Below are 15,375 nucleotides of genomic sequence, written 5' to 3' on the forward strand. Positions count from 1 at the left end.
TTATGTGTTTTGTGAAAGAACATGTGAAGTGACCTGAGAAAGGGAACTTGGACCAGCAGGAAGCTAAGAAACTTAGGCCCCTGGCTGCAGGAGGACATTCTTCCCCTGCCCTCAGAAGAAAATGAAGGTGGTTGAGAAATCAGCAGCCCCTGGGAGGGACTTCAAAGTTTGATTGAGAGGCTTGTGATAGAAGATGAAGTGCTGATGGGAATCCTCTCACTTCAGGGACATTGTCAAGTCTCCTTCAGTGTGAGAAGGATGTTGTGGCTTCAACCTGGTTTGTGGGAGGACGGCGAGGTTAGGCTCTTTCTGACATAGTGCTTGCTTAGCTGCTCATGTTCCTTGTGGTTAGCACGAAGGGTAGAGACACAACAGCTTCTGCCCCCGGTCCCAGGCTGACAATCAGGGCTCCAGGGCTGGGGTGAGAGGAGGGAGGTGTCACATAACAGGGTTCTGAATTTCAGCCACCTAGGCGCCAGCATGTCTTTTCTAGTTTGGTTTGAAATAAGCTCAAAACAAAACAAAATAAAATGTGGTTTTGTCCTTGGAGTGGAAATGTTGCACACAAACAGGGTATTGTAAATGGAAAGAAGAGAGGCTTCTTTTACAGAGCCCTTGGCAGCATTTATAACAATAAATGATACAGTGGGAAGAGTCTTGCCTCTGAGATTAGAGGCTCTGGGTTCAAATCTCCTCTCTGAAACGATCTCTGTGTCCTTGGGAACGTCACTCTCAGTTTCCTTGTCTATAAAATGATGATAGTGGTGGTAGGGGGTGGACTAAATGATCTCTGAGGTCCCTTACAGCATAGGTTTATGATCCTGTGACTATCCCTATATACAAGGAGGATGGAACAGGTCAGCAAAGAAGACATAGTCTTTAGTTAGGACTTTCTTCTCTGGAAGACAACATAGAAGGCAAAGGGGTGAGTTCCAGAGTTTTGGGTAAGAGGAACTGTGGTACATATCCTGAAATCTTATTCAAGCATGATAGGAAACACAAAATTTATCTGAGAGTTTTGGGAAACAGCTAGGTGAGAAAGAGTCTCAGCTTACAACCAGGTCCAAGAGAGAGGAGTTTAGGAGAAGAGGGTCTACCAGAAGGTAGGTCATTCAGATCACTTGGGGAGGAACCAGGCTACGAACGCCGTTTGACTCGTTTGTTAAAGAGGTCTGTGGGTGTTGCCTCACTCAAAGTGAGAACCTGACCTTAGATGAAAACAATCAAGGTCTCCTACTGCCTCCAGGGCCATCTACAGTTGTCCTGATTGATATTTGGCTATGGGACCCAGATGACTCTGGAGGAGAAAGTGAGGCTGGTGACTTTGCGCAACCCTCCCTCACTCAAATCATTCAACAGCAAGCCATGTCATCATCTCCCTGATATCATGTTCCTCTTCAAGAATAAAGGACAAACCACAATTCTCTCAAGAGGACTAAGTCAGGTTTTCAGATTTATTTTCAGCATTTGAAGTATAGTGTGAACTAGCATGACCTCCACCGAGTCTAACTTCAAGGTTACTTCTATCTCAAAAGATATCTCTCCATCTGTTTGTTGATGTCTGAAAATAATTGAATCAAATTCTTCCCTTGCCTTCCCTTGCCTTCCCTTGCCTTTCCTTGCCTTCCCTTCCCTTCCCTTCCCTCTTCCTTTCTATATTCTCTTCTCTTCTCCCCCCATTCCACTCCAGACAGCTCTAAAATGATGACTTAAAATAAAATTTTGGAGTGGAAGGGCCAACAAAAGTTTAGGTAGACAAGACTACACATGAGGTGGCAGCAGCTTCAGGAGCTCTCAGGTCAGAGCTGGAAAGGGGGTCAGACAATTGGTCAGAAAGAGATTACAGGGAATTCTGCTGACTCTGGGTATAGCTGCTAGTGATTGGTAATTCTATTGTCCATACATAGTTCTGGGTCACAGTTTCAGGGAGGAGGGAAGCTCTGGTAGTCAATCACAAGGGAACAAGGCAAAGAAGAATGCTAATGTGTCCAGTTGCAGGGAACTAGGGACCCTTCCTTGATAAACACCACAGAGTAAACCAGGAAGCAGTGACCATGCCTTTGCCAGGATCACACCACCTTGGAAGCATGCAAACTTCAGAGGAAAAAATGAAATTTCAATGAAATAGAGGATTTCCAAGCATTCTCATTGAAAAGACTAGAGCTAAATAGAAAATATGACTTTCAAATATGAGAATCAAGAGAAACATGAAAAGGTAAACAGGAAAGAGAAGCCTTAAGGAACTCATTAAAGTTGAACTGTTTACATTCCTATATGGAAAGATGTTATTTGTAACTCATGATATCTTTTTCAGTATTAGGGTAGTTAGAGGAAATATTTATATGTGTATATATATGTATACATGCATATATATATGTAGGCATGTATGGGTATGTATGTATATATTATATATGTGTAGGTATGTATATGTACATGGGTGTGTGTAGGTATGTATATATGTGTGTATATATACATATATACTTATTTGTATGTATATATACATAAACAGAGTGCACAGGGTGAGCTGAATATGAAGGGAGAATGTCTAAAAAAATAAAATTTACTGTTGAATGGAATGTACTAGGAGTAAGAGAAAGAGAGAAGTAGAATGTAGCAAATCATCTCACATAAAAGAGGGAAGAAAGAACTTTTACAATGAAAGGGAAGAGGGGGGAGATGAAAGGAAATAAGTGAGTCTTATGGGATTTGGATTAATGAGGGAATAGTACACACTCAATTGGATATGGAAATCAATTGTACCCTGCAGGAAGGCAAGGGGGAAAGGGATAGGAGATGAAAGATAATAGAACGGACAGCAAATTGGGGAAAGGGATAATCAGAAGCAAACACTATTGTGGGAGAACAGGTCAAGGAAGAGAATGGAATAAACTGAGGGCAGCATAAGACAGAGGGAAATGTGGTTAGTCTTTTACAACATAACTTCTATGGAAGTGCTTTGCATACACATGTATGACCTATATTGAATTGTTTGTTTTCTCAATGTGGGTGGGTGGGGAGGGAGGGTGAGAATATGGAACTCAAAGCTTTAAGAATGAATGTTAAAAATAGTTTTAGCATGCAACTGGAAATTAAACTATACAGGCAATGGAGTACAGAAATCTATTTTGCCCTACAGGAAAATAGAGGGGAAGGGGGATGGAAGAAGGGTGGGTAATAGAAGGGATGACAGACTGGAGGAAGGGGTGGATGGAGTGCATGCTCTACTGGGGTGGGGGGGGTGGGGAGAGATGGGGAGAACATTTTGAACTCAAGTTCTTGTGGAAGTGAATGTTGAGAACTGAAAAATAAATTATATATTAAAAAAGCAGATGTTGGTACATACGTTATAATTAGTGTTATAATGGTATTTAAAATTTTTTATCATGACCACTGCAACACAAAATAACTCAACATCCCATGGAAACATGCTTCCTTTTGCTTTTTGACATACTACAACTAATTCCACCCATTATTATTATAATTATTTGCCTTTCTAAGGAGAATCTATAAGCAGTCCTTCCCTTTAGTTGCAACTCTCTTTTTTCTTCTAATTTTATTTATAGGGAGAATATTTATAGGGAGAATTTACATGATTCATTTCTTCTACTAGTATGAAAACATGGGTAATTCGATAGGAAGCTCACATTTACAAAGCCAGTGATCGAGTCAATGTCTATAGGTGGTTGAAAGTTTGGGACTTTCTACTCCTGTATCCCTTTTCCTGTTACCTTGCCACCATTGTCACAGAAAGAGAAGGGGGTCAAACAGGAGTCAGGATCATTTTGTATTGTTCCTGTTTATTTTCTTTGTCAAAGAATCCCATCACCAGAATACTGATGACACAGTCGATAGAGTGCTGGACTTGGAGTCAGCAAGACCTGATTTCAAGTCCAGTCTCAGATACTTACTAGCTGTGCAACTCTGAGCAAGTCACTTCATCTCTGCCTGCCCCATTTTCTCCATCTGTAAAATGGGGAAAATAACAGCACCTATCTCCCAGGGGTGGTTGTGAAGATCAAATGAGATAATATCTGAAACGAGTTTAGTACAGTGTCTGGCACATAGTAGTCATTTATTACATGTTTGGGGCTTTTGTTTGGTTTTGTCTTGAGTTTGGGAAGGTTGTTTTTTTTTTAAATCTTAGCTAAAGGATACTAGAAAGCAAATTATTCTGTTTCAATATCATAGCATTATCTGAATTGCAGCTATTATTATGTATGCTCCAAGTTGTGTTTTGAGAAGACTAATATGGCAAGAGTTTTCAGGAGGGATTAGAGAGACAAGATGTTATAGGGCAGACCATTTTTGAGGCTAGCAGAATTGTCTAGGTAAGAGGTACAAAAGGCCTGAATTAGGAATAAACAAAACTTTGATGACTGACTGAATACTGGAGGAGGAGAATGTATGGAAGGAACTAGAGATATTGAGATGGGATAACATGGATATGTAAATAGAAAGATAGATAGATTTGAACAAACATGTATTAAGTGCCTGCTAGCTATGTTCCAGGCACTGTGTTTCATACTCATACGAAAAGAGGCAAAAGCCAGTCCCTTACCTCAAAGAGCTCATGATCTGCCTGGGGACACAGCGAGCAAACAAATATGTACCATCAAGCTAAATTACAGGTATACCTTGGAGATGTCACAGGTTTGGTTCCAGACCACCACGATAAAAAGAACATTGCAATAAAATGACTTGGTTTCCCAGTGCATATAAAAGTTATGTTTACATTATACTGTAGCCTATTAAGTGTATTTTTAAAAATTGTACATACCTTAATTAAAACATACTTTACTGCTATAAAATGCTAACCATCACCTGAGCCTTCAGTGAGTCCCAATCTTTTCTGCTGATGGAGAGTCTTGTCTTGATGTTGATGGATGGTTGCTGACTGACCAGAGTGGTGGTTGCTGAAGGTCGAGGTGACTGACTGTGGCAATATTTTAAAATAAGACAACAATGAGGTTTGCTGCATTGATCAACTCTTTCTTCCTCTTGAACACTTAGAGGCCACCGTAGGGTTATTAACTGGCTTAATTTCAATATTGTGGCATCTTAGGGAATAGGGAAGCCTGAAGATAAAGAGAGAAATGGGGGCAGCCAGTCAATGGAGCAATCAGAACACACACAACATTTATTGATTAAGCTTATCTTATCTGGGGTGATTCATGGTGCCCCAAAACAATTACAATAGAAGCACCAAAGATCAATGTTCACAAATCACCATAACATATATAATAACAATGAAAAAGTTGGAAATATTACAAGAATTACCAAAATGTGACACAGAGACAGGATGTGAGCACATGCCGTTGGAAAAATGGTGCCAATAAACTTGCTTGATGCAGAGTTGCCACAAACCTTCAATTTGTAAAAAAAAAAAAAAAACAAACCCACGATGTCTGTGAAGCACAATAAAACAAGACATACCTGTACAGAATAAATAGGAAATAATTAAAAGGGGAGGCACTCAAGTTTAGCGGGGTTGCCAAAGTCTTCCTGTAGAAGATGGGAGTTAATTGGGACTTGAAGGAAGCCAGGGAAGCCAGTAGGTGAAGATGAAAAAAGGAGAGCATTTCAGATATGGAGGACAGCCAGAGAAAATGCCTGGAATTGAGAGATGGAATGTCTTGGCTGTGGAACAGCCAGGGAGCCAGTGCCATTGAATCAAAGCATACATGGTCAGGGGAGGAAATTGTGAGAAGACTGGAAAGGTATGGGAGGGCTAGATTGTGGTGAAGGGCTTTGAATGTCAAGCAGAACATTTTGATTCTGAAGGCAATAGGGAGCTACTATGGTTTATTGAGTGTGTGTGTGTGCGTGTGTGTGTGCACGTGTGTATTGGTGACATGGGTGGAAATACAGCATGCATGTCTTAAGAGCTTATTATGTGCAAGGCACTGTGCTAAGTGCTGACAATACATACATAGGCAAAGAATTCAGTCCCTACTCTTAAATAGCATACAGTTTACTGGGAGGAAGACAACACATTAAAGATAGTCAGAAAGCAGGAGAAAGGGAAGGAAGGCATTGGCACAGGGACAAAGTAGAAAGGTGGAGTAGAGCCAGAAATCAAGTAAGCATGGATGGCCTGGGCACCTAATGAAATGGTGACCCAGGTCAAAAATTCATCATTATAGAAGAGGGTGATAGGGGCAGTGGTATTTACTTGGTGAGAAGGCTACTGGTGAGTAGGTAGAAAATAGACATAGAGACTTGCTTTACGAGCAAAGCAGAATTGAATCAATATATTTTAGAAATGTGGCCTTTATCATAGACACTAGTTGCAAAAATTCTTTCCCAGTTTTCTGCTTCCTTCCTAATCTTGGTTGCATTGGCTTTGTGCAAAAACTTTTCAATTTAATGTAATCAAAATTATCCATTTTGCACTTCATAATGTTTTCTATCTCTTGTTTGGTCATAAATTTCTAAAACATTCCCAAAGGACTCCAGAGGCAAAATGCATCCACATCCAGAGAAAGAACTATGGAATTGGAATGCAGAATGAAGCAGAATATTTTCTCTTGTGTTTTGTTTCGGTTTTTCTCATGGTTTCTCCCATTCATTTTAATTCTTCTATGCAACATAACTAATGTGAAAATGTGTTTAATAAGAATGTATGTGTAGAACCCACATAAGACTGTATGCCATCTCTGGGGGGGAGGGGGAGAAAATTTAAGACTTATGGAAATGATTGTTGAAAACAAAAACCAAATAAATTAATATAAAAAACAGAAAAAAAGAAGTGAAACAGCAGGTTAAAGGAAACGTAGGATGTGCAGGTTTATTTATGTATTTATTTTTAGGATGCACAAGTTTAGAGAATCCACCCCAAATGTTCACACCAGTATTTGTGCCCAATCTGTGACAGAGCATTCAGAGCTCCTACAGGTCTGATCAGACACAGTCAGACGCACTGAAACTTAACTCTAGCATAGTGATGTCATTTTCATCTTCTTTGAGAATGAAGGACAACAACCAGAAAAGATTAAAGAGAGACGTGATCAATGTCTTCTAGTGTTTGAAGGCCTTTCATGCGGAAAATGGATGAAACTGTCTCTGGTTGGCCACCAGGGTCAGAACTGGGAGTCAATGGATGAAAGCTCCAAAGATATAGATTTAGACTTGCTGTCAGGAAATGTGCCTGGAATTTAGTCATTCCTAAAATTCAAAGGCCTACCTCCAGTATTATTGCGGTCCCTCTTACTTGAGATCATTCAATATCTGAATAACTATTCAGAGGGTATTGTGGTAGAGAGAATCTTGCTTATTTATGAGTTGGATAAGATGACCTCTGAGGTCCCTGCCACTCTGAAACTCTGTGATTTTGAAACTACGCTGAATCTACTTCTATGTCTGTGCCCAAGTGATTTCACCTTCACGGTCCTCACCTTTCTCATCTGTAAAATAATGGATCTGGACTAGATGAGCTTTGAGGTCCCTTCTTCTGCGCTCTAAATTCTATAACCTCATGGCTCCTGGGATTTAGAGCTTAGACAGCTAGAGAACGTGAGCCTAACAGAAGTAGGGAAGTCTTAATGAGGAGCTAGTTTGAAGGGGAAGCTTGTGCTTTTGGTTTCAAACATGTTGAGTTTAAAATGTCAGCAAGGTATCTCAATGGAAAAGTCCAGAACTGGTAGTATGAAACACTGGAGATCCAAGACTGGATATCCAGAAAGAAGTTTGGTTTGGAGACTTGTATTTTAGAGTCATGTGTATATCATCTAACCAACCAATAAGCCCTTACTAAGTGCAAACTATGTGGTAGGCATTGTACAAAGATGTAAGTGAGCCCAGACCATGCCCTCAGGAAGCTTATGTTTTATGTGGGAAATAATAATAGTTATCCCTTACATAGCACTTTAAAGTTTATCAAATGTTTTATAAATATCTCCTTTTATCGTCTTCACAGCTCTGGCAGGCAGATGCCATTATTATCCCTATTTTGAGGGAACTGAGATTCAGAGAAGTTAAGTGACTTGCCCAGGGTTACATAGCTTGTAAGTGTCTGAGGCCAGATTTGAACTCAGGTCTTCCTGATTCTAGGTCCAGTGCTCTAGTCACGTGTTTTCTGTTGTTGTTCAGTTATTCAGTTGTGTCTGACTCTACATGACCCATGAACATTGTCCATGGAGTTTTCTTGGCAAAGATACTGGAGTGGTTTGCCATTTCCTTCTCTAACGTGTTCCCATTTGCTGAGGCAAATAAGGCTTAAGTGACTTGCCTTGGGTCACATAGCTACTAAGTGTCTGAGGCTGGATTTGAAATCAGATATTTCTGACTCCAGGTCAAGTGTTCTGTCCACTGCACCACCTAGCTACCCTAGCTCTATATGCTACCAACCTGTTAAACAGCATGTTCACAGGCAAGCAAAATCAAGATATACACACATATATTATATATGTGTATGTACACATATAAGCAAATATCCAACACACACATGTACATGTATGTAGTATGTGTATATAAATACATATATACTACATATGTGTATACATACATACCTACACATATATAGATAAGGGGTGAAGCTGAAGTAAGGCAGAATTCTTTGAAAATAAGAATTATCAATAAATGGAATGGCTGCCTTGTAAGATAGTGAGTTCCCTCTTATCAAAAATGTTTAAAGGTTAGAGTGTTAAAGAGGATCTGTCAAGTATGTATTAAAGAAGGAAGTCTCACACTAAGTGGAAAAGAACACTGGATAATTTCTCAGAACATCCTAATGGTTCTAACTGGAGGTAGGGATAACTGGGGGACATTACTAATTTCTTTTCATCCTATGAATTGGAATGAGTAGGAGAAAGAATGTATTCCATGTATTCAAGAAACAGGGTAACTTTTGGGGGAAAAGGAGATCTAGTTTTTAGGGTAACAAGATAGAAAGAGAATCCTGCAGAAGACTAAGAATTTAGGGGAATTTCATCACAATGAACAGGTTTTCTATAAGACATAGGAGTCTTATAAATTCTGGGTGACTGATTCTAATTCAATTTTTTTTTGTGTGAATGATGTTATCAATTAACAAACATACATGATTGGTAGAGAGCCCACCTTGGAGTCAGAAAGACCTGAATTTAATTATTACCCTGGTAAATAATGTCTATATGACTTTACTGGAAATGGAGCAGTAAATTCCCCATTTTCAATAGCCATTCAGTCAACAAACATTTAATTAAGTACTTCAAATGAGCTAGGTACTATGTTAAATACTGAGGATGTGCAGAGAGGTAAAAGTAGTCTCATCCCTTACATAATCCCCATATTAATGGGTGAGATATGTAAATATCTAATTATATACGAGTTCTATACAGAGTAGATCAAAGGCAACCTGAGAGATGAAGGTACTAATATCTAGAGGGACTGGGAAAAGCCCCTTGTAGAACATGGGATTGGAACTGTATTTCGAAGAAAGCCAGGCAAAACCAAGAGGCAACAGGGAAGGATGAGACTGTCGCAGGCAAGGGGGACAACCAGGTCAAAGGCACAGAGATAGGAGATGTCATGTCCTGTTAGAGGAAGTGGGGGTAGACCTGTGTGACTGGATCACAGGATGCATGGAGAGGAGTAAAATGTAATAAGTCTGGAAAGGTAGGAAGAAGCAAGTTTATAGAGAGCTTTAAATGTCAAATAGAGTTTCTACTTAATTCTGGTGATAATAGGGAACCACTGGGACTCACGGAGCAGAAGGGTGGTCTGGTCAGACCTATGCTTTAAAAGAAAATTAACTGTTAGCTGAATGGAAGATGAGTTGGAGTGGGGAGAGACTTGAGATGGACTGATCAGTTAGACTTTAGAATAGTCCCAGGTGAGTGATGATATAGGCAGAAAGGAGGTTTAGAGCAATATGAATACAGAGAAGGGGACGTACACAAGACATGTTGTGAAGGTGGAAATGATAATATCTGACACTAGACTGCAAATGTTGGGTGAGAGTGGGAAATTGAAGATAATGCTGAAGTTATAAGCTTAAGCTGGCTGTAAATTTGGTGGTGCCCTTGACAGTATTAGGCAAGTTTGGACAAGGGGAAGGTTTGAGGGAAAAGAAAAGTTCCATTTTGGACATGTTGAATTTAACATCTAAAGGAGACACAAGATGTCCAAGAGGAAGCCAGTGATGTGGGACTGGTGCTCAGGAGAGGATTTAAGGCTCTTATGTAGATATGCAGATTTGGGAATCTCCACTGATGATCACTGAATCCAAGAAAGCTCACAATTTCATCAAGCAAGATAATAAATAGAGGGAGAAGGGAAGAGGGCCCAGGACAGAACCTTGGGGAATAACCATTGTTAGCAGATATGGCTTGGATAAAGAACACAGGAGAGCAAAAAACAGCAGATCAACAGATAGGAGAATTTCGAGAGAAGGGTCATGAAACCCCAGAGAGAAGAGAGCAGCTAGAAGGAGAAAGGGACCAGCAGAGTCACATGCTACAGAGAAATAATAAAAGAAGAGCCGTTGAGTTTGGTCATAAAGAGGCCGTTGGCCATTTTTAAGTGAGCTGTTTAATTTAATGATATTAGAAGTCAGAATTCAGAGTAAGAGGAAATGAAGCAGAGGCAACAAAAATATTCTCAAGGAGTTTAAATAAGGGGAGAAGAAGTATAGGAGAGTTGCAGGAGTGGTGAGATGATGGGATAACTCTTTTATGGATGAAGGGGACGTGGACATGTTTGTAGGCAGCAGAGAAGGAACAAGTAGATAGAGATTGAAAATAAGAGAGACTATGAGCGTAATGGGGCAATCTGCAGTCAAGGGTACTGTCAGAGGGGCTGGCTGAGGAAAGAAGGACCTTATGTTGAACTTGAGTGAAAGAGGATATAGTGTAGGAAAAGTCTGAAGGATGTGAAATGAGGAAGTGTGGAGAAGGGGGGATTTTGTTGGATGGTCTCCATGTTTTCAGTGAAGAAACAATCAGTTCACAGGGTGCAGAGAGGGGGTGCCAGAGGAGGTTTGAAAAGAGACAAGGATATTGAAAGTAGAAGCTATGAAGAGTTGGACAGTTAACTAGGAAGGAAGGATTAATATTTGCTTTCCTACAGTGGGAGCTCGGTTGGGATTAAATAACGTAAATCTGTAGTGAACACTCTGCAGTTTCATAATTTCCTCCAGGTCTGTTCAGCAGTACATGTCTAAGAGCAAAGAAACACATCTTTGGAATAATTCAGGGCAGGGGTTTGGTGAGGTAAAATTGGAAATAGGACAGTAATGACGAGGGATTTGAGGGTTAGTGTAGATTTGGGCTGGTTCACTATGGGGTCAATGGAGGGGAGGGCAGAGAATGTAGCCAGTGGATGAGAAAAACTGAAGTGTGAAAGGAATGTAGGTCAGAGTGAAGTATATGGTTGAAGGAAATATGGAATGATAAAAGATTATAAGACAAAGGAGTCACAAGGTTTGTAAGTAAGAAAATTGAATACTTGTGGATGATTGTAAGATCAAGAGTATGATCTCTGTGTACAACTAACGTAGTTTGGAGGAGTAAGTGATGGAATAGAGTAGATTGAAGAATTGGGAAGTTAGGGTATTTGAGGGGGTATCAATATATGTCAAAATCCTTATGAGGGTAGGAGATGGAGAGGGATAAAAAGACTATGACCTAGGTGGTGAATTCCTTGTTGAAGAAAGGCAAATTACCTGGGTATTGTTAAATAAGAACTACCCGGTTTTGGATTTTTTGATAAACTTGCATAGCATGAACTTCAGAGAAAGAGACATAGCTAAGTAAAGGTGATAGAGGAAGTATGGAAGTGGCAATGGGTAGCAAGGAGTATTGTGGCTCTCCCATTTTTCTATGACTAGGGAGTTGGTAGAATACAAGAGTATATGTTGTTGTTGTGTTTGTCCTTTGTTCTGGAAGAGGACCATGACCTCAGGATGATGATATGACTCGCAGTTGACTTTGATTTGAGTGAGTGAGGGCTGTGCAAGGTCACCAACCTTACCTTCTTCTCCTGAGCCATCTGGGTCCAGTGGTCTGATATTCATGAGCACAACTGGAGATGGTCCAGGATGCAATGGGAGACCCTGGCCCTATCACGCTAAGGTCTTATAGCATTCTGACTTTGAGTGAGATGTACCCATTCAATGAATAGGCTTCTTTAAGTTACTTAAGAGATGGCCCTTTAAAAAAAAATAAAAGTGGGAGGGGAAGACCCTCAGGGTTCCTAAATAAAACAGAAACAATTACGATTTAGTTATTACATCCACTCTGTGCTAGGTGGGTGGAGACTCGTCCAGTCCGAGCTCCAGAGTGAACTGGGTTTAAGGCTTGATCTATGAGCAAGAAATGTCACCAGTAAACCCAAAGAAAAAAAGGCAGCTTTTGACCCCAAATCTACACCTAGGCAAAGAGGAGAATTTTCTAAAAAATGCCATCTGAGGGAAAGGCATTCAGATGCCATCACCTCCATCCACCAACAATCTTTAGAAGTTAGAAACTCCAGTGGTGGAAAGGCAGAGCAAAATTATGACAAAATGCCCATAAAGTGTGCTCTGGGTCACAAAAGGGAATGTACAATCCAAATTCACCCAGAATTCAAATCATTAACAGTAGTGGGGTCTAGGATGGGCTCAAGCAGAGAGCACAGAACTCTTTCCACACTCTGCTCAGGACAATGTCACTGCATATCTGGAAAGTATCGGATAATGCTTTCCCAACGTATGGCCTCAAATGTAGACGCAGGCAAAGACAAGGAGAATTTTCCACAAAATCCCATCCTTGGGACAGGCTTTCACAGCAAGGGGGGCCTACAATACACTCTGGGGCAGAATCCCTTACATCAGTCCAGTAAGTCCAAAGTAGGAAAAGCACAGGTAAAACTAGGCTGAAATACCCCCAAGATATGCCCTGGGTCACAACAGGTCAGTGTACAGCCAAAATCCACTCAGGATGCAATCATTCACAGTCATGGGGGTAAGGTTTGGCTCTGGAAGAGAGAGCAGAAAACTTTCCCCACACTACATGTTGGCCCAGAACAAAGCCACTGCTTACATAGAAAGCAGCAGAGGCAGGAAAATGGCTTGAAATCCAGAAACAGGCAAAGAGAAGGAGAATTTTCTAAAAAATGCCATCCTAGGGAAAGGCCTTCACAGCAAGGGGGCCTTCGTTGTACTCTGGACTAGATTCCCTCTGCTCCATCCACCAACATATATGTATTTATCTATATCTATCTATATATCTATATCTATATTTATCTATTTAGCCAGTACTGGAAAGATTGTCAAGGTATGTAGTGTCATCTTCAGGGAGCTATGTCTCAGTGAGGCCCAAAAGAGTGAGAAAGGAAAAGGTTTGAGAAGAAAGGAAGTTGTTTAGTTATGGAAGAGGCAATCTAGGTCACAGCAGAGTGGCAGCAGATATGAAAAAGTAAGGGGATAGGATTTAGATAGATATGTAAGGGACAGATGAGTTGAGGATGAAGAATGGGATTTGTATCTGAACAGTCAAACATTCAGAATCACTGGGTTGGGTTGAATATAAGGTGATAGAAATATGCTGAACACTTAGCCATGATTCCAGGCAGAGTATCAGTAGGTAGAGAGAGGTCTGTTGAGGGAGATGAGACATTAGACTAGACTACTGAAGACAATTTATTTATGTTCAGTTTCCTGATAGGTGGTATGTTGTGTCTTATGAGAGTCTGGTAGGACAGCCTAAGTAGGGCAGCTCAGGAGCTACTGGAAGTATAGAAGCATTGGCAGAAGGTGAGAGTACCTTGATTGTCCTAGAAAAGACCTTGGAAGATAGGATATGGAAGAGGACTTTGGGGCTAGGGATCTAGGACAGAAATTCACTGAAGCAGGTGGTGGGGAATGACCTCCAGTTTGTGGTGTTTGTTTAGATTTAGTTAGTGAGATTATTCAGAATCTGTCAGGTACCCTAGGTCTTCCCCAACAGTGCATGACCTGGGACAAGAGATGCATCATGACTTTAGGGGAAGAAGAATTCTCACATTCATTGGCTCCTTACTCTCACTCCAGCTGTTCCACAGAAAGTTGTTACTTTGGAAGTGCGATTTGCTAACTACAGGCTCAAAGTGTAAGTGTTTTCTCCCCCACAAAGTAGAAAGTGAAAAAAATGGTATCCATTACATAAACACAAATTAGCTCTAGAATAAGTAGGTGATTTCTAGGTAGAAAAGAGACTGCTAAGCAACAAGGATTCACAGAGTGATTAGAAAGCACAGTAATTTGGCACTTTTAGCACAATTAATATTTTTGCAAGGCTGATAATTGGCTGATAATTTTACTTCCATTGGCACAGTGTGATCAGATACTAATAAGGATCTTGGGGGTGAGGGGAAGGGAAGAGAGTTACCCACTTGGATGTCAACACTTTACTCAGCACAAGTCCAATCCTGCTACTGAAACTGTGGCTGAAACTACTCTGGAAGACACTGCTTTCATCACTGTCACTAGAAGACATTTCTGTATTCAGGAGATCACTGCTAGAGACAAGTAAAAGTCAAAAAGAGAGGCAAGGCAGCCAGGGGCTTCTGATATAAATCCCGCCAGTTGAATCCATAGTGCATATTGGGACTGGTGGCCCTGCTCTGATACTGTTTTACAGCAGGGAAGGACCCTTCCTTCCTCCGCTTGCCTCCTTCCTTGGCCCCTCCAGTCACATCTTGTCTTCTTCAAGGCTACTCACAAGACACTCAGCAGCCAGAAGCTGCCTTTATTTTTTTTATAACCTCATGTGGCACCCTGTCTTTTCTACCTTCATCAACCAATTTGAACTCAATCCAGTGATTAAGTCATATATAGGCATAAGTAGGCACATCTGGGCACATGCATGTTTTGTATAAGCTCTCCTGAAGTAGGGAATATCTGCACATGCCTCAAAGCAAGGGTGGGAGGGACCTGTTAAATGCACACCTCCAAGCTGTCACATTAATCTATGTGTAGAGCTCTAGGTTCTCGACCTGGATCTACCACTGATTGGTGATATCACTTTGAGCAAGATTCACAACTCTCTGGGTCTCATTTTCCTTAGCGGTAAAATAAATGTCTTGGACCAGGTGATCATTAAAGTCCCTTCCAGAACTAGTAGAAAGTTTTATAAATACTTCAACAAGTTATGAAGATTTTCTTTGCTAGTTAACATCAAGATTATTCCTTAATTAAAATATAAATAAATTTGTTATACAAGTTTATATTCAGATAACTCCTTAGTAATCTTATACTGTTTTCACAATCAACATCAGTGCTATGGAGGAATACTATAGAAATGGGCAAGTGTCCAGAGAAGGGCAGGTGGGACAGTGAAAAGCCATTATTATGCCATGTGGTTTATTTATGAATATCTATTATTTATGCCACAAATTGAAGGAACTAGAGATGTCAGCTTGGAGAAGAGAAGACTTGGA

The 15,375-nt window shown here is 40.5% G+C and overlaps 1 protein-coding gene across 1 annotated transcript in view; it reads right to left on the reverse strand.

The window, feature by feature from the left end:
- Nucleotides 1–3,941: 3,941 nt before the first annotated feature.
- Nucleotides 3,942–15,375, reverse strand: part of SPEF2 (sperm flagellar 2) — a 289,696-nt gene continuing 278,262 nt past the window's right edge. Inside the window, exon 40 of the mRNA XM_072605832.1 lies at nucleotides 3,942–5,075. The gene's annotated coding sequence lies outside the window, so the exon portion shown is untranslated. The remainder of the gene's footprint in view (nucleotides 5,076–15,375) is intronic.

Source organism: Notamacropus eugenii, chromosome 4 (genome assembly GCF_028372415.1).
Source record: "Notamacropus eugenii isolate mMacEug1 chromosome 4, mMacEug1.pri_v2, whole genome shotgun sequence".
Classification (NCBI taxonomy): Eukaryota; Metazoa; Chordata; class Mammalia; order Diprotodontia; family Macropodidae; genus Notamacropus; species Notamacropus eugenii.